Genomic DNA, 25,583 nt, shown 5'->3' with positions numbered 1-25,583 from the left:
AATAGTAGGTTTCCTATGATAGAGGTTGTTCAGTTTAGCCATTGACATTCAGTTAGCAGCAAGGTGACGAGACAGAAATGTGTTGGGTTAATGTTCAGGACTAGGGTTGAGCGAAACGGGTCGTTCATTTTCATAAGTCGCCGACTTTTGGCAAAGTCGGCGTCTCATGAAACCCGACCCGATCCCTGTGCGGGGTCAGCCATGCGATACGCGATCTTGGCGCTAAAGTCGCGTTTCGTATGACGCGTTTAGCGCCATTTTTTGAGCCAATTAATGAGCGTGGGCAGAGTGATGACATAGGTGTTAGGGGAGTGAACGCCTATCGTCATGTTATTGCTTGTGCGCAGTAGGGATTTGGAATGTGCAATACGAAATTTTCTGTGCTGGGACGGAGGGGAGAGAGAGAGAGAGAGAGAGAGAGAGAGAGAGAGATTAACGTGGCCGTGAAATAGGGTCCATGCTCAGGTCAGAATATACTACACGACTGCCAGGTTCCCTGAGCTATGTATACACCTATAAGAAGGTTTGTCTCGGGTAAGGAATTCTGACAGTTGTGCCAGATATACTGATCCAATCAGAGTTTTTGTTTCACAAATATATGTAATCGGTCTAATGCTAAGTGCACACAGACGTTTTAGCTCATAAGGCACGGTATATATGGGCTCTATTGTACAAAAAAATATATAATTGTTATTGCTAGTTAGTGTTATGACCTAACAGGTATGTTACAGCAACGTCATACAAATACACAGTATGTCAGTGTTTTATTGTGTAGGGTGATGCAATAAATTTGCCACCTGTATGAAGGATGCACCATAGTAGAAGGAATCTGTCAGTAGGATTAACCCTCCTAAACCATCTAGATGGAAATGTAGCGCCCCCACTGCCGCAGGGCCGAGGGGTACCCGGTACCGGGCCTGCGAGTCTCTGCTCTGGGGTTGTCACGGCGGCTAGGCCCAGTCCGTGACCCTGCCGTGGGGCGCACAGTGAAAGATATGATGGATAATGGTGGTGGTAGTGATGTTGTAGTAGTGAGGCTGTGGTGGTGCGGTGCAGTAAATAACGAGGACACCAGGTTGCAGTCTCTTTACCTCTTTACTGAAGATCTCTGGGTCCTCAGTCCGGAACACGGTTCACCAGGCTGCGCAAGTCCGGCCGGTCCAATGGCACCTCCAGAGTTCTCTTCACAGGTGGAAATCGGTGCCTTCCTTCTAGCGCTATGTGTTGTGGTCCTTCCCTGCTGTGTACGGAAAGTCCCCCACAACTGTTGTGTCTGTTTCTTAAGTTCCCTCACAACTCGATTAGATGATGTTCTGCTAATCCTCCGTCCCTCCCTGATGTTCTGGTTGGAACGGCACCCGTTTGACGGGTAGGCTCGGAGCTCTTCCGGGACCCTAGAGTCGCCCCTCTCCACAGGTTGCCCCCCAAGACTGCATAGGTGATTTAAGGTAGACAGCCCGCCTTAAACTGACTGTCCTGCTGCTGTTTGGAGTATTGCTTGAAGCTGAATGTTATGATACTCCCTCGGCGTTCCGGCCACCGGTAGTGCGCCTCAGTAGGATGTTGCTTCGGTATTACAGCACGACTCCTACTGGTATTTCTCCTTTTGCGTGATCTCGTTTCTCACTCAGCACAATCTATCTCTCTTCTAATCCTTCCTTGGGCACCGCCGCTACCCGGAGCAGGCACGGTCCCGTTACGTTCGTTCAAGTTGCCAAGCCTCTGTCAGGATCCCACCCCTGACAGAGACCCTACTGTATCTTCCCCTGCAACACCCTCTGCCACAAGGTGTTGCCTGGTTCCAACCCAGTCAGCTTTCTAATCTAACTTCCTGCCTGACCCCCAGTTTACCCACTATGGTGGGGAGTGGCCTAGTGAATAGAACCCTTAGCTCCCCCCGGAGGCCCGACTGTGAAATGTATTGGTGTCTGTGATACCTGATCAGATGAACTCCTTCAGTGCCATCAGACGCACCATGGCTCCCCTTAGTGGCGGAGCCACAGTACTGAAACGACCAGGACTCTGGGGCGCTGCAGAAACGCAGGTCATAGGAAGCTGAACAAAGTGATACCTTGATATTTGTGATTCAATGGTTTAGTTCAAAGAAATACACATTTTTTCTTATATGTAAATGAGCTGTAAGAATCCATGGGTCGGACAGAGATCTGCATGAGAATCTGAATCCAGAAGTTATTTTAAGCGAAAAGTGGCATTACCAGTGCGAAACATGTGGATCAGAGGGGCAGACTGTCAGTCACCACATGTTTCACACGAGTAAAGTCTCCTTTCATTTAAAATTAGATCTGGAGGCAGATTCTCGGGGACATCTATGCCCGGCTTCTTAACATATAAGAAAAGTGTGACTTTCTTTGGAATAAGACATCAGATGGCAGATATCAATATATAATTTTATTTACCTTGGACATGACCATATAAACGGCGTAGGAGGGTTGAGCCTACTGTGTCCATAATGGTAGTTCCCTTTGCACCACTCCACAGGCTCCGAGCTTCCTTGGGTCAACTTCCCACAAAGTTACCAACAGCAAATTCAGAGACAAATAGTATCCAAGTCACCAGAGAGATGATTCTATTTCCTTTATTCATCCAAAATGTATCATAAAAGCAAAGTTTCGCCAGATAACATTTTCAAGCAAAAACATACAGCTATGGCAAAAATTAAGAAGCCACCACATCAGAACCCTGTCATGGGCAGCCCAATCTCCAGACCTGAACCCCACTGAAAACCTCTGGAATGTAATCAAGAGGATGATGGATAGTCACGAGCCATCAAACAAAGAAGAACTGCTTACATTTTTGCACCAGAGGCAGTGTGAAAGACTGGTGGAAAGCATGCCAAGAGGCATGAAAGCTGTGATTAAAAATCATGGTTATTCCACAAAATAATGATTTCTGAACTCTTCCTGAGTTAAAGCATTACACTGTGTGCAGAATTATTAGGCAAGTTGTATTTTGATCACATGATACTTTTTATACATGTTGTCCTACTCCAAGCTGTTCAGGTTTGAGAGCCAACTACCAATTAAGTAAATCAGGTGATGTGCATCTCTGTAATGAGGAGGGGTGTTGTCTAATGACATCAAAACCCTACATAAGGTGTGCTTAATTATTAGGCAACTTCCTTTCCTTTGGCAAAATGGGTCAGAAGAGAGATTTGACGGGCTCTGAAAAGTCCAAAATTGTGAGATGTCTTGCAGAGGGATGCAGCAGTCTTGAAATTGCCAAACTTTTGAAGTGTGAACACCGAACAATCAAGCGTTTCATGGCAAATAACGAACAGTTCACAAGAAGCGTGTTGGGCAAAAAAGGCGCTAAATAACTGCCCATGAATTGAGGAAAATCAAGCGTGAAGCTGCCAAGATGCCATTTACCACCAGTTTTGCCATATTTCAGAGCTGCAACGTTACTGGAGTAACAAAAAGCACAAGGTGTGCGATACTCAGGGACATAGCCAAGGTAAGGAAGGCTGAAAAACGGCCACCTTTGAACAAGAAGCATAAGATAAAACGTCAAGACTGGGCCAAGAAATATCTTAAGACTGACTTTTCAAAGGTTATATGGACTGATAAAATGAGAGTAAGTCTTGGTGGGCCAGATGGATGGGCCAGAGGCTGGATCAGTAAAGGGCAGAGACCTCCACTCCGACTCAGATGCCAGCAAGGTGGAGGTGGGATACTGGTATGGGCTGGTATCATCAAAGATGAACTTGTGGGACATTTTTGGGTTGAGGATGGAGTGAAGCTCAACTCCCAGACCTACTGCCAGTTTCTGGAAGACAACTTCTTCAAGCAGTGGTACAGGAACAAGTCGGTATCGTTCAAGAAAAACATGATTTTCATGCAGGACAATGCTCCATCACATGCCTCCAACTACTCCACAGCGTGGCTGGCCAGTAAAGGTCTCAAAGAAGAAAAAATAATGACATGGCCCCCTTGTTCACCTGATCTGAACCCCATAGAGAACCTGTGGTCCCTCATAAAATGTGAGATCTACAGGGAGGGAAAACAGTACACCTCTCGGAACAGTGTCTGGGAGGCTGTGGTGGCTGCTGCACGCAATGTTCATCATAAACAGATCAGGCAACTGACATAATCTATGGATGGATGGCTGCTGAGTGTCATCATAAAGAAAGGTGGCTATATTGGTCACTAATTTTTTGGGGTTTTGTTTTTGCATGTCAGAAATGCTTATTTCTACATTTTGTGCAGTGATATTGGTTTACCTGGTGAAAATAAACAAGTGAGATGGGAATATATTTGGTTTTTATTAAGTTGCCTAATAATTCTGCACAGTAAGGCCGGCCTCACACTCAGCGTATGTAAATACGGTCCGTTTTTTATGGCCGTAATACGCAGAAAAGTCCCCAAAATAGTGGTCCGTATGTCATCCGTAGGCAGGGTGTGTCAGCGTATTTTGCGCATGGCATCCTCCGTATGTAATCCGTATGGCATCCGTACTGCGATATTTTCTCCAGGCTTGCAAAACCGACATCTAATGGATTTATGTGCTCAAATGTTCGTTAAAACATATATACAGTGTATATATATATATATATATATATATATATATATATATATATATATCATTGAGACACATATATATATTGTTATGAAACCTAGTGGCTGAGGATCACAAATAGATCAGCAAGTGATTAAACTAAGGACGAGCTCTAGGGAGATGGTAACTGGACTGATCGCAAATCTGAACCTATCCAAAACAACTAGAAGTAGCCGGTGAACGTGCCTAAAAAATTCCTAGACGTCTCGAGCCAGCCTGAGGAACTAGCTACCCCTAAAGAGAAAGAAAGACCTCGCTTGCCTCCAGAGAAATAATCCCCAAAGATATAGAAGCCCCCAACAAATATTAACGGTGAAGTAAGAAGAAGGCACATACATAGGGATGAAATCAGATTCAGCAAAAGAGGCCCACTAGTACTAGAAAGCAGAAAATAGAGCAGGGGTCTATGCGATCAATAAAAAAACCCTTACAAAATATCCATCCTGAGATTTCAAGAACCCACACACCAACTAACGGTGTGTGGGGAGAAACTCAGCCCACTAGAGCAACCAGCAAGCGAGGGAATTACATTTTAGCAAGCTGGAACAGAAAACATGATTAACACTGCTGATCAAAAAATGAGCAAACAAAACTTAGCTTATCCTGGATGGACTGGGAGCAAGGTAATCAGAAGGAATCTGAGTAGCACTGATTACATCGACAGCCGGCAACAAGTGGAAGTAAAACAGAGCTATATAGGAACCTCCCAGAGGATAACGAACCAGCTGATAGCCAGAGACCAGCAGGATAACAGACAAAGCCACCAGGGGGAGCCCAAAGCAAAAGTCACACCATACCACCAGTGACCACAAGAGGGAGCCTGAACACAGAGTTCACAACAATATATATTCTGTATTTATATTTAATTCAGCGCGAGATATGTGAAAAGCCGGTAATTCAATTGCCGGCTTTTTCTTTCTCCTTCCCAAATCCGACAGGATATGAGACATGGTTTACATACAGTAAACCATCTCATATCCCCTTTTTTTTTGCATATTCCACACTACTGATGTTAGTAGTGTGTATGTGCAAAATTTGGGCGCTGCAGCTGCTAAAATAAAGGGTTAAATGGCGGAAAAAATTGGCGTGGGCTCCCGCGCAATTTTCTCCGCCAGAATGGTAAAGCCAGTGACTGAGGGCAGATATTAATAGCCAGGAGAGGGTCCATGGTTATTGCCCCCCCCCCCTGGCTACAAACATCTGCCCCCCCAGCCACCCCAGAAAAGGCACATCTGGAAGATGCGCCTATTCTGGCACTTGGCCACTCTCTTCCCACTCCCGTGTAGCGGTGGGATATGGGGTAATGAAGGGTTAATGTCACCTTGCTATTGTAAGGTGACATTAAACCAGATTAATAATGGAGAGGCGTCAATTATGTCACCTATCCATTATTAATCCAATTGTATGAAAGGGTTAAAAAAACACACACACATTATTAAAAAGTATTTTAATGAAATAAACACACAGGTTGTTTTAATATTTTATTGCTCTCTCAATCCACCTGAAGACCCTCGCTTGGCAAAATAATAAACCAACAATATACATACCTTCTGTTGATCTGTCATGTCCCACGAAGTAAATCCATCTGAAGGGGTTAAATCATTTTACAGGCAGGAGCTGTGCTAAAGCACTCGCTCGTGCCTGTAAACCCCGGGTGCTTAAAGGAAAGCTGGGTGATCTGTACTTACATTGAGTCGCGGTGAGGCGCCCTCTGCTGGATGAACTCATATGAACTCGAGCGTGGGAACTTTTCCAAGGCTCCAGTTCATGAGTTCAAAAACTTGGGCTTACTGATGGTTTTATTTTATCCAGCAATAAAGAGTGCAGCGCAAAAGCTGTACAAAGCATACGGTGCAAAAATTATTAAAGGGGTTATCCCACGAACAAAGTTAATTTTAATCAACATTTTAATAAATAGATCTTTGCAGACATTGCAGTGAGTTGGAGGTTGTATGGCATCCAAGGGAAAAACAGCTGTTTATATAAATCATCTTTCATAGTGAGTGTGAATAAGTTTGAGAGTGTGATTTGTTTTTGTGTAGTTTGGCTTAAAGGGGTATTCCCATCTCCAAGATCCTATCGCAATATGTAGTTGGTGTAATATTAATAATATTAGCAATTACCTCCAATTAGAAATGTAGTATATTTTTTCCGATTCACTTTATCTCATTCCTCATGTGCAGGCGTTGCAGGACCTTAAGTGTCCATGGTTATGACCACTAATATAGTGACAGTTAGTTAGTTAGTTGCTAGTGGTTGTAACCATGGACACTTAAGGTCCTGCAATGCCTGCACATGAGGAATGAGATAAAGTGAATCAGAAAAACTATATCACATTTCTAATTAGAGTTATTTGCTAATATTAATATTACACCTACTACACATTGGGATAGGATCTTGGAGATGGGAATACCCCTTTAAGTGTGTGATTCAGTGACTTTGATTCAGAGAGACCAGAAGGGATTAACCAGTATTAATTCACTGTATTTAGTTGCTTATATATTTCTGTCTTGTGAAATCCCCATTAGTAATATGTGCTCCATGATTGCCAATGCCATCTTATGTACATCATGTCGCATGTAAGCAAACCTTGAACACCGGTTTCAGGGTGCATACTGCCATGCGAGATATATGCACGTTGTATATTTGGACTCCCAGGTGTAAAAATGAATCACAGTTTACTGAATTGTTGGAGATTTGTGATGTAAAATATGATCTGGCCAGTAGAGGGCAGCGGCATGATGCCTGAGTTAGAGCACAAGGGTTTTGGCAGTTGGTGAGCGGTTGGAGGGAGGCGAAGAAGAGAGCAACTCTGGATCTGTTTTTAATGACTCTGGGACATGTTGTTCAGCCAGCTTGACATGAGCTGACTCGGTGAGGACAATCAAATACACAGCATGAAAGTACGGAGAACACAGAGTCCATACTACTTAACAAAAGATAAATATTTATTAATCAAATGCCTAAAAACAAGCATATCAAACAGGTAAAGAGACGTTTAGAAAACTGCTACGAATAAGCGATTACTAAAGTTCTGGCATAATACTGTTGTTTTATTTATTTATGCATATAAAGGGTTAATGGCGTTGTATTTTTCTTGCATATAAATGATAATTCTGTATAAGGGTACCTTATTCAGAGGAACAGCTGTCATTGTATTTGTTACGTACAGACTGCTTACCTACAATCCTTTCCTTCGTTTTTATAAACTGGTTAGTAAATGTTTATAATATATTATCTACGTCTGCTGATTGTTGCTGTACCCCTTGGCCTGTGGTCATCCCTCATCCACGTTTCCTTTGGTGCTGAGAGCAGGGTACAGCATCACAATGCAGAATGCGAGCGGGGATGGTAGTGCAGTACTGACAGCATACCTCCCAACTTTTGAAGATGGGAAAGAGGGACAAAGTTTGCGGCGCGCGAAGCGAGCCACGGCTAATTTTAGGCCACGCCTCTGACCACACCCATTCATAACTAGCCACACCCATATCCACGTCCCAACCACACCCATTTAGCACTGCTGATCACACTTTCATAAAGAATAATTATAAACCAAAAAATATGGCCACACAGTGCTCCATACTGTATAATGGCCACACATGATGCTTCATACTGTATAATGGCCACACATGATGCTCCATACTGTATATTGGCTGCACATGATACTTCGTACCATATAATGGCCACACATAGCTACTCCTACACACGCGGCTGCGCTCCGTACACACACGCTCCACTCCATACACCTCGTACACACACGGCTCCGCTCCGTACACCTCGTACACATTTAGCTCCGCTCCATACACCTCATACACACACGACTCCCGCTCCGTACACCTCATACACACGGCTCCGCTCCGTACACCTCATACACACGGCTCCGCTCCGTACACCTCATACACACGGCTCCGCTCCGTACAACTCGTACACACTCAGCTCCGCTCCGTAAACATTCAGCTCCGCTCCGTACACCTCGTACACATTCAGCTCCGCTCCGTACGCCTCGTACACATTCAGCTCTGCTCCGTACACCTCGTACACATTCAGCTCCGCTCCGTACACCCCGTACACTTTTAGCTCCGCTCCATACACCTCATACACACACGACTCCGCTCCGTACACCTCATACACACGGCTCCGCTCCGTACACCTCATACACATGGCTCCGCTCCGTACACCTCATACACACGGCTCCGCTCCGTACAACTCGTACACACTCAGCTCCGCACACATTCAGCTCCGCTCCGTACACCTCATACACATTCAGCTCCGCTCTGTACACCTCGTACACATTCAGCTCCGCTCTGTACACCTCGTACACATTCAGCTCCGCTCCATACACCTCATACACATTTAGCTCCGCTCCATATACCTCATACACACACGACTCCGCTCCGTACACCTCATACACACGACTCCACTCCGTACACCTCATACACACAGCTCCGCTCCGTACACCTCATACACACGGCTCCGCTCCGTACACCTCATACACACGGCTCCGCTCTGTACAACTCGTACACACTCAGCTCCGCTCCGTAAACATTCAGCTCCGCTCCTTACACCTCGTACACATTCAGCTCCGCTCCGGACACCTCGTACACATTTAGCTCTGCTCCGTACACCTCGTACACATTCAGCTCCACTCCGTACACATTTATCTCCTCTCCATACACCTTATACACACACGACTCTGCTCCGTACACCTTATACACACAGCTCTGCTCCGTACACCTCATACACACGGCTCCGCTCCATACACCTCGTACACACACGGCTCCGCTCCGTACACCTCGTACACACACGGCTCCGCTCCGTACACCTCGTACACACACGGCTCCGCTCCGTACACCTCGTACACACACGGCTCCGCTCCGTACACCTCGTACACACACGGCTCCGCTCCGTACACCTCGTACACACACGGCTCCGCTCCGTACACCTCGTACACACACGGCTCCGCTCCGTACACCTCATACACACACGGCTCTGCTACATTCACACTGTAAACACCTCCTGACCCGACACATAACAGGCAGAGCATCACCAGGGCACGTGCTTCTCTCCAGAGAAGGGGGTGTGTGAGCCCTGTGCCAGTGCTGCATGGCGCTCACCTGCGGGTGCCCTCACCAGGGCATGTGTTGCTTTCCTGGCAGTGATGGAGGGGCAGCGACAGCACAAAGCCTCACTAGGTGCAGATCAGTAAATCTGGAGACATTTCTCTGCACGGTGAGAACTAGTTTCCTTTGTTACAAGCAGAGCAACAAGCTGCCTGCTGCAGCACATGGCTACCAAGCACGCCCACTCCAGCTCATTATCCTGCTGGCACCTACCTGGCACCGCACACACCGGGGGCATGAGGGTCGGTGTGCCTGCTTGTCCTGTCCTGCACAACATCCAGCTAAGCTCCTCGTCCTCGTCCTCCTCCTCCTCGCCACGTCCTGCGGATGACCCCGTGCCCAGCGCTGGCAGCGCTTCCTTCATGCCACAGGAAGCCCTAAGAGTAAGACTCAGGAACATGGGGAAGGGGCATGGCCTAACACAAGGGGTTGTGTTACGGCTAATTCTCCTGTGTTGTTTGCGGGAGCAGAGTGTCCCGGGCAGGACAGCGGGGAAAAGCATCAAATGCGGGACAGTCCCGCACAATGAGGGACGGTTGGGAGCTATGCTGACAGCAGGGTCTGCGAGAGCACCTGTCCCAGTCACTCTCCTGCCAACTCTAAACGCTACATGCCTGAGCTTTCCAGCAGGGTCCATACTGAAACAACTTGCAAAATGTGATGGCGATAACATTCGAAGAATGGCACATCGTATGCGAAGTAAATACAGACTGTACAACCAACCTGAGGAGCTGCACTATGACACGTTGCACGTGCTACAGGGAAAAGCCTGGGAAACGGTGATGCGGAGTCCTGCATCAACACAAAAGACTCTAGAAGACAATGTTGACATATTAGAGGAGGTTTACGGAGATAGAGACTTGGCTGCTAGTTTCCGGAAGCACTTCCTTAATCGTTAATCGGTGTCAGCAAGAAGACGAAAGCATCTCCCTGTATATAAATGCTTTATAGAGAATGTTACAGACCTGCCAAAAAAATGCAATGCTGGAGCTTCTAGTTTGTTCAGGGATTGATGGATACATTGCTGAGGCAGACATTGCGGAATCAGATACGGGCAAATGAGACACTTCAGTTTACCCAGGTTGCTGCAGAAGCTTTAACTTGTAAAGGTGAGGATGATATGAGCTCCAGCACTAGTGCAGATGTATGGCCCCAGGGGACAGGGAGTACAGGCTGAGAATCAGCAGTCTGACGAAGTGGGTGAGATCAGGGCTGTAATCCAGGAAATGACCCAGCAACTGAATCAGCTAAGAAGGTCTCACACCCTGTCGCCCCATCAAGTGGGGTGGGGAAAACCGGTTAATTTGATGTGTGACCTGTCACCCCAACAGATGGGTTGGGAAGAACTGAGACATCCAACAAACATACCTTCATATAAGTCAACAGAAGAGACCGGAGACCGGATGGCCACAGTGCGGCCTGACCCACCCTAAAGGACAACCTCGTTGAAATCAGGACCAAACTCGAGAACACCTGAACACTTTCAACCCTGGAGCTCAATATGCTGGAGGTGCCGAGAAAGAAGGCATGTCTCCCGACACTGCTCACAGCTCAGACAATGGGTGGTAGAGAGTGAGCCAGAACATTTAAACAAGGATCATCTCCAGTGGTAGGGTGCACTGGAGGGATTGACCCATGTAAGGAAGGCCTGAAATGCCCTAAGAACCTGGTATCCCGAAGTCCAGTGATGGACATACCGATTGAAGACAAGACCGTGCACAGCCTATTGTATACAGGAGTCAAAGTCCCCACAATGCCACTGGAATTCTTCGAGACCCATTTCAGTAACTTTATCAAAGCCGAGCAAGGAAAAATAATTAAGCGGACAGCCATTACCCAGATGAAGATTCCAGCCCATGGGACAGCGTGGATGCCCATGAAGACTGGAGACCTGGATGTGGGTCAAAAAGGGGTTGTGCTGGTGGATGGGGATTCATGGTCAGGAACCTCTATTATATTATGAATGAATATCCTGTGTTATCTAGTTCTGTTCAACAAAAATGGCCCTGGATATTGGCAAAGAGTCACCAAACATCAGCCTATACTGAAGGCTTTCCAGAGACTGAGTCGGACATGTGGGATTCGTTACAGTGTTCCTGAAGATGAAGTTGTGGGGATTGCGGCTGTCCCACCCGTCAGGAGCAGATCATACAGATGGATGTGTGTAGCCACTGAAGACTCAATGAAATACTGATTATTGAGCCCATTGACTGTGGATCCTCACAACAATGAGCCTTTAATCAGCTGACAGAAGCTGAAATAAGATTGACAATAACACAGGTCTGCAAAAAAAAAATTTTCAAGAGCTGTTTTAGTTATTCCAAGTAATCTTTATGTTTTTAAGCGCGCTGAATCTGAAAATGACCTCCGTTTTGTCATAGGGCATCACGTTTTCTGACAATTTAAGTAACTATGTTAAATAAAACAATACCTCAAAATAAATGAAAATATACTAAAAATTGATTCTTCTTCCCTGTGAGGCTTCTCTTGGTACATTTACGCTTGTGAGTAGCATCTGGAATGTCTCTCTGAAGTGTTCAACAGTAGTCTGCCATCATTGTAATAATACTAATTATCTTTATATAGCGCTAACATATTCCACAGCGCTTTACAGTTTGCACACATTATCATCACTGTCCCCGATGGGGCTCACAATCTAAATTCCCTATCAGTATGTCTTTTTGAATGTGGGGGGAAACCAGAGTGCCCGGAGGAAACCCACGCAAACACAGAGAGAACATACAAACTCTTTGCAGATGTTGTCCTTGGTGGGGTTTGAACCCAGGACGGCAGCGCTGCAAGGCTGCTGTGCTAACCACTGCGCCACCGTGCCACCATCTTCCCTGGTATCTTCTTTCCATCTCTTTAATGTCCTGGTGGAATCATTCACCTTGCTCTTCACTCACAGCTCCCAAATTTCCAGGAAAGTTGTCAAGGTGGGAATGGAGGAAATGCACTTTCAAACTCATCAGGCAACCTAAAGCTTGAAATGCTTTCAGCATTCGTCCGATGATTTTTTTGTAGTCAGGGTCTTTGTTATTGCCTAAAAATTTCTCTACGACCTCTTTAAATGCAAACCACCCTTCTTTTTGAGGATGCGTCATGGTATTGATAAACTCTTGATCAGCTATAAGCCTTCTAATGTCTGGTCTGACGAACACACCTTCCTTCAATTTTGCCTCCGAGAGGCCTGGAAACTTGGTGCCCCAGTATTTGAAGCATTCGCCATCTTTTGGAAGTGATTTTACGAATTGCTTCATCAATCCCAATTTTATGTGGAGAGGTGGTGGAAGAACTTTATGGGGAGGAATCAAAGTTTCTCGGAGGACATTTTTTTCACCAACTGTGAGCACTCTCGGCTGACAATTCTTTTTGGTCCAGTGATTTTATTGGTCTCTACTGTCCCATAGACACAGAAAACAAGGGTATTTGGTATACCCAGCTTGTTGCCCGAGCAGCATGCACAAGACTTTCAAATCCCCGCACACTTGCCAACCATGGTCTTCATATTTAAGTTTACGAAGAACCAATTCCAAGTTCTCGTAGGTTTCCTTGAGGTGTACAGAATGACCTACAGGGATGGAAGCATAAAAAGTGGAGTAAAAACTGCTTTGAGACTTCTTTTTTAAGAATCTATAAAAAGACGCCATTGCACTGAATCATATTGGATTTTGAATTGACCCATCAAACCTTCGACATCGATGCAATAAACCAACTTATCTTCCTGGGCAAAGTAAGGAGCGAACTCGTTTTCACGATGTCTGAACCATGAAAAAGACACTCCTGGCAACAATAAATTCTTGCTTTTGAACCTTGATATGAGTAACTCAGCGGCATCTTTCGGAAGATTCAAGTCTCTTACCAAATCATTCATCTCCTGGGAATACAATTTTGGTCTTGATTCATCTTCAAAGTCAGAACTTGATTCATCATCTGGTTCAGGTATGACTCCACCTTCATCGGAGCTAGTTATCTCTTCCAAGGTAGCAGAGGCCTTGGGTACTGGTATATCTGTGCCATGGGGGATGGGACGAATTGCTGAGTGAATGTTGGGGTATGAAATGGAATGCTTCCATTTTGAATTATACCCTTTCACATCGCATAAACAAAAGTAACAATCATCACTATGGTTCTTTTGCTCTCGCTATACCATAGGAATCCCATAACGGAAAGCTTTTTTTCTTACCCTTGAACCAATTTCGGAGGTCCTCAACACACCGTTTGCACACTTTATGAGGCACCCAAGCATTATCTTGATCTCCAAACTTTAGTCCGAAATAAGCAAAGTATACTTTTTTCACAAAGTTTGTAATATTCAGCTGTTGCTTCAACACTGCATATTCACCACAAATGTAACAGAAACTGTCAGGCGAATTAATACACTTCCGCTGAGCCATAATGCGAATTTTGGAAACATGGTTGAATATGATGAGCTAACACGAACTGAGATGAAAAGGTGTGAACAGGCGAGAACCAAGATAAAACAATCGAATCAAGCCTGAGCATGTCAGAGCCTGCTCGGTCAGCTTGCAACATGTTGATGCTGGTTTCATTAGCTCACTCTGAAAGTTCTTTTCTTTGAAAGTTATATTTTTTGGGCATTGTATATCTTCAATGCATTGATGTGAATTAATTAATAGTAATTTTGACTTTCAAAACCCTAAGATAAAAAAAATACCAAAAATTAAGAAAAATATACCAAATTTGAAGAGAATTTTGCATTTTGTGGCAAATCCTGATGTACAGGATTTTTTTTCAACTGAAGTTAGCAGTTCTACACCCTTAAATGACCTGACCATGAAGCCACTTCTCCCTCTGCTGTCACGTTGGTCTGTGCGGTCTCTACATGTCATCCCAATCCTCTGGAATGCTCTACCCCAAGATATTAGGACCACTATTTTTTTCGTTTTCAGCACACCAAAATACATGGAAATTATATGAAAATAATCAAACAGCTTTTTAGTCGCAGACCTGTGTAATCCATTGGCTCATCTGCAAAGTGTGAATTTGGGGGTCCCTGGAGCAGAGGTGGGTCGCCCAAACTGCAAAGTTTAATTACTCCATCAAGTACCATTCCGACAAAGAGAATGCTAATGCTGCTGCTTTGTCTCAAGTCATTCTTCCCGTTTCCTCCTGTGAGGTGGAAGAAGAAGAGACGGAGAAACCGGACTTAGGTCAAGTGAAATCTGTGGCCTCCGTAGCCAAGACTAATGAAGAAACAGCAGGCCAGATGGTGTTTCTCAGCAGGACACCGGCCGAATGGGAACAGACCCAATATGACAATCCTGTAATCTGTATCATCAATGGCTGAGTACTAGAAGGCTGCAGTTAAGGGTACTTATTCCTCAGCGCCGCTTTTTAGCGGCTCTGAGAAATAAAGATATAGCACCCCCCAGCATTGGAAAATCTCTGAGGTCTCGGCTACGTGGGTAGCTGAGACCCTGGAGAACATGATCGGGATGGTTCTTACAGTCCCCTAGATCGTGATTGCCATTATTCACATTAAAAAAAAGGAAAAAAAAAAATTTAAATTAATTTCTGCTCAGATATGATCTAGCATATCAGAGAAGGGAAAAATCGTGTCCCCCAAGTACCCTTGGTACCTCCACCATCCCCGGGCCCTCCTGATCTGTCCCCCAGCCCTCCACTTTATCTTCCTGGAAAAAAATGTGGGCCCATGCGCAGTGTGCCCGCCGAGATCTGCCAGCCGATACCCAGCAATAGGAATTTTTCCTATTGGTTCCTTTTGATCACTGTGATAGACCCTATCACAGTGATCAAAATGAAAGAAAATAGTACATCAAATACCACTTTGTCACCGCCTTAGAAAAAAATATTAAATAATTTTTTTTTTTTTCCATTCTTTGCAGTTGAGGTTAGGTGTGGGTGGTTGCACTATACTGTGTGTGGGGGGCTGCATTATACTGTATGTGGGGGCTGCATATACTTTGCAGGGTTGAGGTTAGGGATAGGGTTGGGGTTAGGTTAGGGTTGTGGTTAAGGTTATGTTAGGGTTTGAGTTGTGTTAGGCTACTTTCACACATCAGGTTTTTTGTTTCAGGCAAAATCCGGCTAATGCTTGAAAAAACGGATCCGTTGCAAATAGTGAAAAAACTGATGCAACGGATCTGGTTTTTATTTTAGAGCGAGAGAGAGATATGATTTCAATGGAAAATGGTTTGAAAACCGGATCTGGAGGCCGGATTCAGTGTTTCACATGTCCGTTTCACGCGTTTTTGGCCGGTTCCGTCACTGTGCGCTTTTTTCGCCGGACAAAAAAAAGTTCCTATGGACATTTTCTCCATCCGCCGGTAACGACTATTTGGATGGATCCAGAAAAAAACGGATGAAACGTCTGGCCATCAGACGCAATCCTGCGCTAATACAACTCTATGAGAAAAAAAACGGATCCGGTTAAAAAAAAACTGGATCTATTTTTTTTCTAAACTTGCCGGATTATGCTTGAAACAAAAAAACTGATGTGTGAAAGTAGCCTTAGGATTAGGATTGTGTTCGGGTTGGAGATAGAATTGGGGGTTTTCAAAAATTTGAAAAAAATGATGACGATATGACAGCTAGTTTTGAGCTCAAGTGCTTGCTACTCAAGTTTGCATCGGGTGGTCATGTATGCATGGAATATCACAGATCCCCGCATGTTTAGGGGCATATAACAGCCACGAAACATGCAGAGCGTGGACTCAAGCAAGTCACTCGAGCACCTACGATATTTGGTGCATACCCGAGCATCCGATGCAAACTGGAGTAGTGAGTAGTGATGAGCGAGTATACTCGTTGCTCGGGTTTTTCCGAGCACGCTCGGAGACCAACCGAGCATGCTCGGGAAAACCCGAGCAACGTGTATACTTGCTCATCACTAGTAGTTAGCACTTGTGCTCAACAATAATGACGACATATTCAATATGACAACCTAATGCTATCAAATTCTGTGTCGCAGCTGTACTTTCAAAATGCTCACTATACCACTGGATAAATCCTTGAGGGGTGTGATTTCCAATATTGGATCGCTTATGGGGGGTTTCCATTGTTTAGGCACATCAGGGGCTCTCCAAACATGACATAGCGTCCACTCTCCATTCCAGACAATTTTGCGTTCAAAAAGTCAAACGGTGCTCATTCCCTTCCGAGTCCAGTTGTGCGCCAAACGGTAGACTTCCTCCACGTATGGGGTATCAGGGTACTCAGGACAAATTGCACAACAAATGTTGTGGTCCATTTTCTCTTGTTACCCTTGTGAAAATAAAAAGGTTGGTTCCAAATTAATTTTTTGTGGAAAAATGTGAAATGTTAATTTTTCCTTCCGCATTGCTTCGGTTCTAGTAAAGCAACTGAAGGGTTGCGGGAGCCCACGCCAATTTTTTCCTGGATTTAACCCTTTCATTTAATAGCTAGAGACCCCAAATTGTGTTACATTAGTAAAGAGGAATATGTAATAAAAGAGGGGATATGAGATGGTTTACTGTATGTAAACCATGTCTCATATCCTGTCGGGTTTGTGAAGGAGATATATATATATGTGTGTCTCACTCATATATATATATATATTTATATATATATATATATATATATATATATATATATATATATATATATATATATATATACACACACACACTGTATATATGTTTTTAAGCATATTTGAGCCGATGGATCCATGATGATATGTCCATTTTGCAAGCATGCGTGAAAAAAACGCCGTACGGAAGCCATACGGATGCCATACAGATGACACACGGATAAATTTGTGCGTAAAAATCGCATCCTCGCATTGAATATGGAACAGTGTTTTGGGACAATTTCTGCATATTACAGCCATAAAAAACGGACCATATTTTCAGACGCCTAGTGTGACGCTGGCCTTACAAAAAAAAAACATTTTGTTTTAAAAAGTGTGCTGATATTAAGTAGACATGTGGGAAATGCTATTTATTAACTATTTTGTGTGACATAACACTCTGATTTAAATGCACAAAAAAAATCAAAGTTTAACAATTGCAAAATTTTAATTTTTTTTGCCAAATGTATGTTTTTTATTTATTATAAACACAAGTCATATCGAAGAAATTTTATCACTAGCATGAAGTACAATATGTCATGAAAAAAAAATGTCAGAATCAATGGGATCCATTGATGCATTCCAGAGCCATTATCTCATAAAGTGACAGTGGTCAGAATTGTAAAAATTTGCATGGTCATTGAGGTAAAAATTGGCTTGTTCACTAAGGGGTTAAAGGGCTATAGTCTTTTCAGGTATGACTGTAAAAATAAGGGAGGGGTTTGTTTATATGTAAAACTGTCCCTAAAACCCATCCCTTGAAATAATATATGTGAAGCTGATGAAAATGTAGAGTCTCTGTGGGTGGAGATAAGGGGAGGGAGAAAGAATAATAAAATACTGATAGCAGGGGTGTACGGTCCACAGTGGCAGACCACGCTGTGTTGCCAGAGGCATTAGGTCCATAGTGGCAGACCATGCTGCTCTGCCAGTGGCTTAAGGTCCATAGTGGCAGACCATGATGCTCTGCCAGGGGTGTACAGTCCATAGTGACAGACCACGCTGTGCCAGGGGCATATGGTGCATAGTGGCAGACCATGCTGCTCTGCCAGGGGCATATGGTGCATAGTGGCAGACCACACTGCTCTGCCTGGGGCGTAAGATCCATAGTGACAGACCACGCTGCACCAGGGGTGTACAGTCCATAGTGGCAGACCACGCTGCGCCAGGGGTGTATGGTTCATAGTGGCAGACCACACTGTGCCAGGAGCATACAGTCCAGTCTACAGTGGCAGACCACACTGCGCCAGAGGCGTACAGTCCATAGTGGAAGACCACACTGCGCCAGGGGCATGCAGTCCATAGTTCCAAACCACATGCTGCTATGGGTCCCAGGAGTCTAGAAAAGCATCCACCTCTGCAAAAGTTATGTGTTGTGCCACACAGAGGATGCCTCAATGTCTGCTGTTACATAAGAGCAGGGCTGGCGCTAGGGGCAAGCAGACCAGGCAGCTGCCTAGGGCCCCTACTCCTCCAGGGGCCCCCAGCCAGTGGCATGTACGAGGTCGCTATGGGGCCCAGTGCCTCCCCCCCCGAATCGTGCCTTTAACTTATCGGCATCAAAGATGCCAATACAGTTGAAAGCAGTGATGGAGGAGAGAGCGTCAGATGATGCTCCTTGTCCATTCACTCCCCCTCTGCTTGTGACTCAGCGGTTGCGCAATAACATCCCTTTATCGTGCACCACACTGTGCCAGCAGTGGAGCCAATGAGACGCACTGCAGAAGCCAGAGAATGAGGAGGAAAGGTGAGTATTGTGTATGTTTATATATGTATGCATTATACTGTGTGTGTGTATGTATGTGTGTGTGGACTGCACTATACTGTGTGAGTGGGGGACTGCACTATAGTGTGTGAGTAGGGAAGCTGCATTATACTGTATATGTGTGTGGGGGCTGTACTATACTGTATGTGTGGGGGCTGCATTACACTGTGAGTGAGGGGGCTATATTATACTGTGTGGGGAGACTGCCTACACTACACTGTGTGTGGGGGCTGCATTATACTGTGTGTGGGGCTGCGTTATACTGTGTGTGGGGTTTCACTATACTGTATGGGGAGGCTGCATTATACTGTGAGTGGGGGGCTGCATTATACTGTGTGTGGGGCTGCGTTATACTATGTGTGGGTGGTTTCACTATACTGTATGGGGAGGCTGCATTATACTGTATGAGAGCTGCATTATACTGTGAGTGGGGGCTGCATTATACTATATGTGGGAGGCTGCACTATACTGTGTGAGTGGGGGCTGCATTATAATGTGAGTGGGGGCTGCATTATACTGTGTGTGGGGCTGCGTTATACTGTGTGGGGGGGGGTTTCACTATACTGTATGGGGAGGCTGCATTATACTGTGAGTGGGGGGCTGCATTATACTGTGTGTGGGGCTGCATTATACTGTGTGTGGGGGGTTTCACTTTACTGTATGGGGGCTTCATTATACTGTGAGTGGGGGCTGCATTATACTATATGTGGGAGGCTTCACTATACTGTGTGAGTGGGGGCTGCATTATAATGTGAGTGGGGGCTGTATTATACTGTGTGGGGGCTGCATTATACTGTGGGGGCTGCATTATACTGTGTAGGGGCTGATTTACACTGTGTGGGGGCTGCATTATACTGTGTGTGGGGCTGCGTTATACTGTGTGTGGGGGGTTTCACTATACTGTATGGGGAGGCTGCATTATACTGTGAGTGGGGGGCTGCATTATACTGTGTGTGGGGGTTTCACTTTACTGTATGGGGGCTTCATTATACTGTGAGTGGGGACTGCATTATACTATATGTGGGAGGCTGCACTATACTGTGTGAGTGGGAGCTGCATTATAATGTGAGTGGGGGCTGTATTATACTGTGTGGGGGGCTGCATTATACTGTGGGGGGCTGCATTATACTGTGTGGGGGCTGATTTATACTGTGAGTGGGGGGCTGCATTAGACTGTGTGTTGGGGGTGGCATAATACTGTGTGTGGGGGCTGCACTATACTCTGAGTGGCTGCATTATACTCTGAGGGGAGCTGCAGTATTCTCTGAGGGGGGCTGCAGTATACTCTATGAGGGGGTGCAGTATTTTCTATGAGGGGGGCTGCATTATACTCTGAGGAGGGCTGCATTAAACTCTGAGGGGCTGCATTATACGCTGACGGGGGCTGCAGTATACTCTGAGGAGGATGCATTATACTCTGAGGGCGATGCATTATACTCTAAGGGGCTGCATTAACCTCTCTGAAGGGACTACATTATTCTCTATGAGGAGACTACATTATACTGTGTGTGGGGCTGCATTATACTCTATGAGGGGGCTGCATTATACTTTGAGGTGGGCTGCAGTATATGCTAAGGGGGGCTGAAGTATATAAGCATATAAGTATATAAGCGTCGAATGACTTCAGTATTGTTGATCACTCGTTTAACGGTCTGAACTCAGCGCATGTAAATATTTGCCCAGGGCCCTACTTTGTCTAAAACTGGCTCTGCATAGGAGGCTCCACCCACCTGCAGCGCCCCAGAGTCCTGGTTGTCGCAGTGATGTCATTATCCTTTCAGGGGAGAAGTGATGTCATGTCTGAAGGCAATGAAAGACAACCACATTCAGGTATCACACACATGCAACATGTTCACACTCCAGACCAGAAGGGGGAGCTCTAAGCCTGTTTTAGGTGAACTTCCCTATATAACATCCTGATCTGGAGGGAAAAGGGGTTCAGAGTTCAGTTCCTGTCAGGCAGACAGAAGAAGAGAGGAGCTCTGCTGGCATGAAGTGCTGCAACTCCTGGAAAAAGACACTAAAAGGTGAACATACTGCAGAGAGTGTGCAGGAAAGCAGAGCACAGGAGAGGAATATCAGAGGGAGATCAGCCAGGAACAAGCAGCTCCTTTCTGAGGCGCAGAAGCCGGTAGCCAGGAACACCGAGGGAGCAACTGTCTCTAAGCCTTGCTCCAGAGACCGGAAGGACAGTCAATTCCAAGTTGGCTGCCCGACCTTAATACCCAGGAGGCAAGGTGGCAACTGTGGGGGCCGGGGCGTCTCTAGGGTCCCTATAAACAAGCCTCAGGCCATCAGTCATACGGGTTTGTCCTATCCATACCATCTGGGGGACAGAGAGGAAGAAATAACATCTAGAACATCTACAAGAGTTGTGAGGACCTTACCGAGGAGCTCAGCAGGGAGGTACTACAACACACAGGTGCTAGAGGAAGGCTACTGATTTCCACCTGGATAAGGGGACTCTGGAATTTCCTTCAGACCAACCGGACTCTGCCTGCCCTGTCATCTGGCACTCCGGGCTGAGGATACCCTCTGAAATCTCCAGTAAACAAGGTAAAAGACTGCAAACCTGTCTCCTCGTTCTTTATTGCACCTTGCCCATATATAAACTCTTTTACTGGACACCCCTGAGGGCCACGGACCGGGTCAGCCACCGTGACATCCCCCGAACCACAGGACCCGGTGCCGAGTCCCCCATTGCTCTACTCTGGGGGCGATCCACACCTGCACATGTCTTCAGCAGAGTCTCCTCAGTCTCCTCTGCTCTCTGTATTAGTGCTCCACTCTCATCCTCCAGCAGTCGGGCCCCAGGAGGAGTGGAGGCAGCAGCACAGAGAACATGGAAGGACAGTCTTCAGAGACCTGCTGAATGTATCATGTGCAATCATCTGCAGGGAGTGTAAGTCCAGTCTCCAGACCTCAACCCCATAGAAAACCTTTGGATGGAGTTGAAAGTCCATGTTGCCCAGCGACAGGCCCAAAACATCACTGCTGTAGAGGAGATCTGCATGGAGGAATGGGCCAACATACCACCAACAGTGTGCGCCAACCTTGTGAAGACTTACAGAAAACGTTTGACCTCTATCATTGCCAACAAAGGATATATAACAAATTATTGAGTTGAACTTTTGTTAATGACCAAATACTTATTTTCCACCATAATTTGCTAAATAAATCTTGCCATATCAGACAAGGTGATTTTCTGGATTGGTTTTCTCATTTTTACTCTCATAGTTGTGGTATACCTATGATGTCAATTACAGGCCTCTCTCATCTTTTTAAGTGAGAGAACTTTTCCCCACTGTATACCCCTAGGCGAATAAACAGGCTAGAACTAAGAGGAAACTACTATGGCTAAATAAAGTTGTAAAGGGTACAATAAATGCCAAAAAGAAAACGTTTCAAGAATTAAAGCTAGACGATAGTGCCGAGGCATTAAATAATTACAGGGAAAAAAAACTGTGTAAAAATCAAATCAAGGCAGCAAAGATTGAGACAGAGAGACTCATTGCCAAAGAAAATAGAAATAATCCAAAAATATTATTCAGCTTTATATACAGTAAGAAACTGAAAAATGATAGTGTTGACCCCCTCAAAAATAGTCTGTGTGAAATGGTGGAAGAAGATGATGGAAGAAGATGATGGAAGGGCCAATCTGCTAAATTTCCTTTTCTCTTCAATATTTATATAAGAAAATCCCATGACAGATGACATGATCAGGGATACTAGATATTCTCCACTAAATGTCGCCTCTGGTTAACCTAGCATGAAGTATGGAACCGCCTCAAAATCACTAAAGTAGACAAATCCCTGTGCCCGTATGGCATAAACCCCCGAGTACTGCAAGAATTAAGTACAGTGATAAGATGTTATTTTTAATATTCACAGAATTCATAATAATAGTGCCTGTACCTCAGGACTGGCGAATAGCAAATGTGGTGACAATATCCAAAAAGGATACAAAATCTGAGTGTGGAAATTACAGGCCGGTAAATTTAACCTCTACTGTGGGTAAAATACTTGAAAGTTTCCTAAGAGATGCTATGCTGAAGTATCTCAATAAGAATAACCTCATTACCCAACGTCAGCATGGTTTTATGAGAGATCGGTCCTGTTTAACTAATCTGCTCAACTTCTATGAGAAGGTAAATTCCAGACTGAACCAGGCAAAAGCAGTGGATTTTGTCTATATGGTCTTTTCAACGGCGTTTGATACAGTGCCACACAAAAGGTTAGTGTATAAAATGAGAAAATATGGGACTAGGGAAAATGTGTAACTGGGTTAACAACTCGCTCAGTTATAGGAAACAAAGGGTGTTTGTTCATGGAACACACTTGGATTGTGTCACAGTTAGCAGTGGGGTACCACAGGGGTCAGTATTGTGCCCTCTTCTTATTAATATATTTATTAATGACCTTGTAGGGGACACACAGAGTAGAATTATAATATTTGCAGCAGATACTAAATGCAGGGTAGTTAGCACAGAGGAGGATGATTTAATATTACAGAAGGATTTATGTAAGTTGTAGTCTTGGGCTGAGAAATGGCAAATTACATTTAGTGTATATAAATGTAAGGTTATGGACCTGGGCAGAGGAAATAAAATGTATAGTGTCTGGCTGTGGGGACATTATGAGGGATGGCTGTGGGGGCATTATGAGAGCTGGATGTGGAAACATTATGAGGGGCTGGATGTAAGGACATTATGAGGGACTGAATGTGGTGGCATTATGAGGGACTGGATATGGGGACATTGAGAGGTTGACTGTGTGGACATTATTGGGGGCTGTATGTGGAGGCATTAAGAGATCTGAATGTGGGGTTATTATGAAGGGTTGGCTGTGTGGACATTATGGAGGGCTGAATATGGGGTCATTATGAGGGGCTGGATGTGTGGACATTAGGGAGGCTTGTTGTGTTGTCATTATGAGGAGCTTCTGTGGGGATCATCTGAGGGATTGGCTGTGGGGACATTATGAGGGGCGTTATGAGATCTGGGTGTAGGTATGTTATGAAGGACTGGCTGTAGAGACGTTATGAGGGGCTGGATGTGGGGCATTATGAAGGACTGGATGTGGGGACATTATGAGATGTGGTTGTAGGTACGTTATGAGGGACTTTCTGTAGAGATGTTATGAGTTGCTGGATATGGGGACATTATGAGTGTCTGGCTGTGTGGACGTTATGAGGTGCTGGATGTAGGGGCATTATGAAGGGCTAGATGTGGGAGCATTATGAGGTGCTGGCTGAGGGGACCGTATGAGGGGCTGGGTGTGGGTACGTTATGAGGGGCTGGGTGTGGGTATGTTATGAGGGGCTGGGTGTGGTGATGTTATGAGGGGCTGGATGTGTTGGCATTAGTTGGGCTGGATGTGAGGTTGTTATGACCGGCTTGCTATGGTGGCATTATGAGGGGCTGGCTGTGGGGACCATATGAGGAGCTGGATGTGAGGACATTATAAGGGGCTGGCTGTGTGGACATTAGGGGGGCTGGATGTGGGGTCATTATGAGGGGCTGATGTGGGGAGCATATGAGGGATTGGCTGTGGGGACATTATGAGGGGCTGGATGTGGGGGCGTTATGAGATCTGGTTGTAGGTATGTTATGAGGGACTGGCTGTAGAGATGTTATGAGGGGCGAAGAACTGGATTTGGGGACATTATGAGATGTGGTTGTAGGTACGTTATAAAGGACTTTCTGTAGTTGCTGGACATGGGAACATTATGAGGGTCTGGCTGTGTGGACGTTATGAGGGGCTGGATGTGGTGGCATTATGAGGGGCTAGACGTGGGAGCATTATGAGGGGTTGGCTGTAGGGACCATATGAGGGGTTGGGTGGAGGGACATTATGAGGTGCTGGGTGTGGGGGCAATATGAGGGACTGTCCAGACATTATGGGGAGCTGGATGTGGGAACATTATGAGTGGCTGGCTGTGAGAACATTATGAGGGGCTGGCTGTGGAAACATTGTGAGGAACAAGCTGATGGGACATTATGAGGAACTGGCTCTGGGGACATGAGGGGCTGGATGTGGGAGCATTATGAGATCTGTCTGTGGGGGCATTTTGAGGGACTGGCTGTAGGTAAATTATGAGGGGCTGACTGTAGGGACGTTATGAGGGGCTGGATGTGGGGACGTAATGATCGAGTGGCTTTGTGGACATTATGAGAGGCTAGATGTGGGGGCATTATGAGGGGCTGGCAGTGGGGATGTTATGAAGGAATGGTTGTAGGGACATTATGAGGGGCTGGATGTGGAGATATTATGAGGGGCTGGCTGTGTGGACGTTATGAGGGGCTGCCTGTTTGGATATTATTAGGGGTTGAATGTGGAGGCATTATGAGGGGCTGGATGTGGGGACATTGAGAGACACTGCTCCACTCCTCCATTTGGACCTTCGACTCCTGGTTCAAGAGTTTTACTTTTTATTTTTTTTATTCTATGTTATTTTAAGTTATTTTACTATCCACAATTGTTTGCAGGGCAATTGTCCTGCTCTTACCCCCATTTTGCTTTGTTTTTCCACCCCCTATCCCATTTTACA

The 25,583-nt window shown here is 45.4% G+C and overlaps 1 protein-coding gene across 1 annotated transcript in view; it reads left to right on the top strand.

The window, feature by feature from the left end:
• SYTL3 (synaptotagmin like 3) overlaps nt 1-25,583 on the top strand; it is a 200,984-nt gene that overhangs the window by 56,952 nt on the left and 118,449 nt on the right. The window lies entirely within an intron of this gene.

Source organism: Ranitomeya variabilis, chromosome 2, assembly GCF_051348905.1.
Source record: "Ranitomeya variabilis isolate aRanVar5 chromosome 2, aRanVar5.hap1, whole genome shotgun sequence".
Taxonomy (NCBI): Eukaryota; Metazoa; Chordata; class Amphibia; order Anura; family Dendrobatidae; genus Ranitomeya; species Ranitomeya variabilis.
This window is presented reverse-complemented; position numbering and strand designations above follow the sequence as displayed.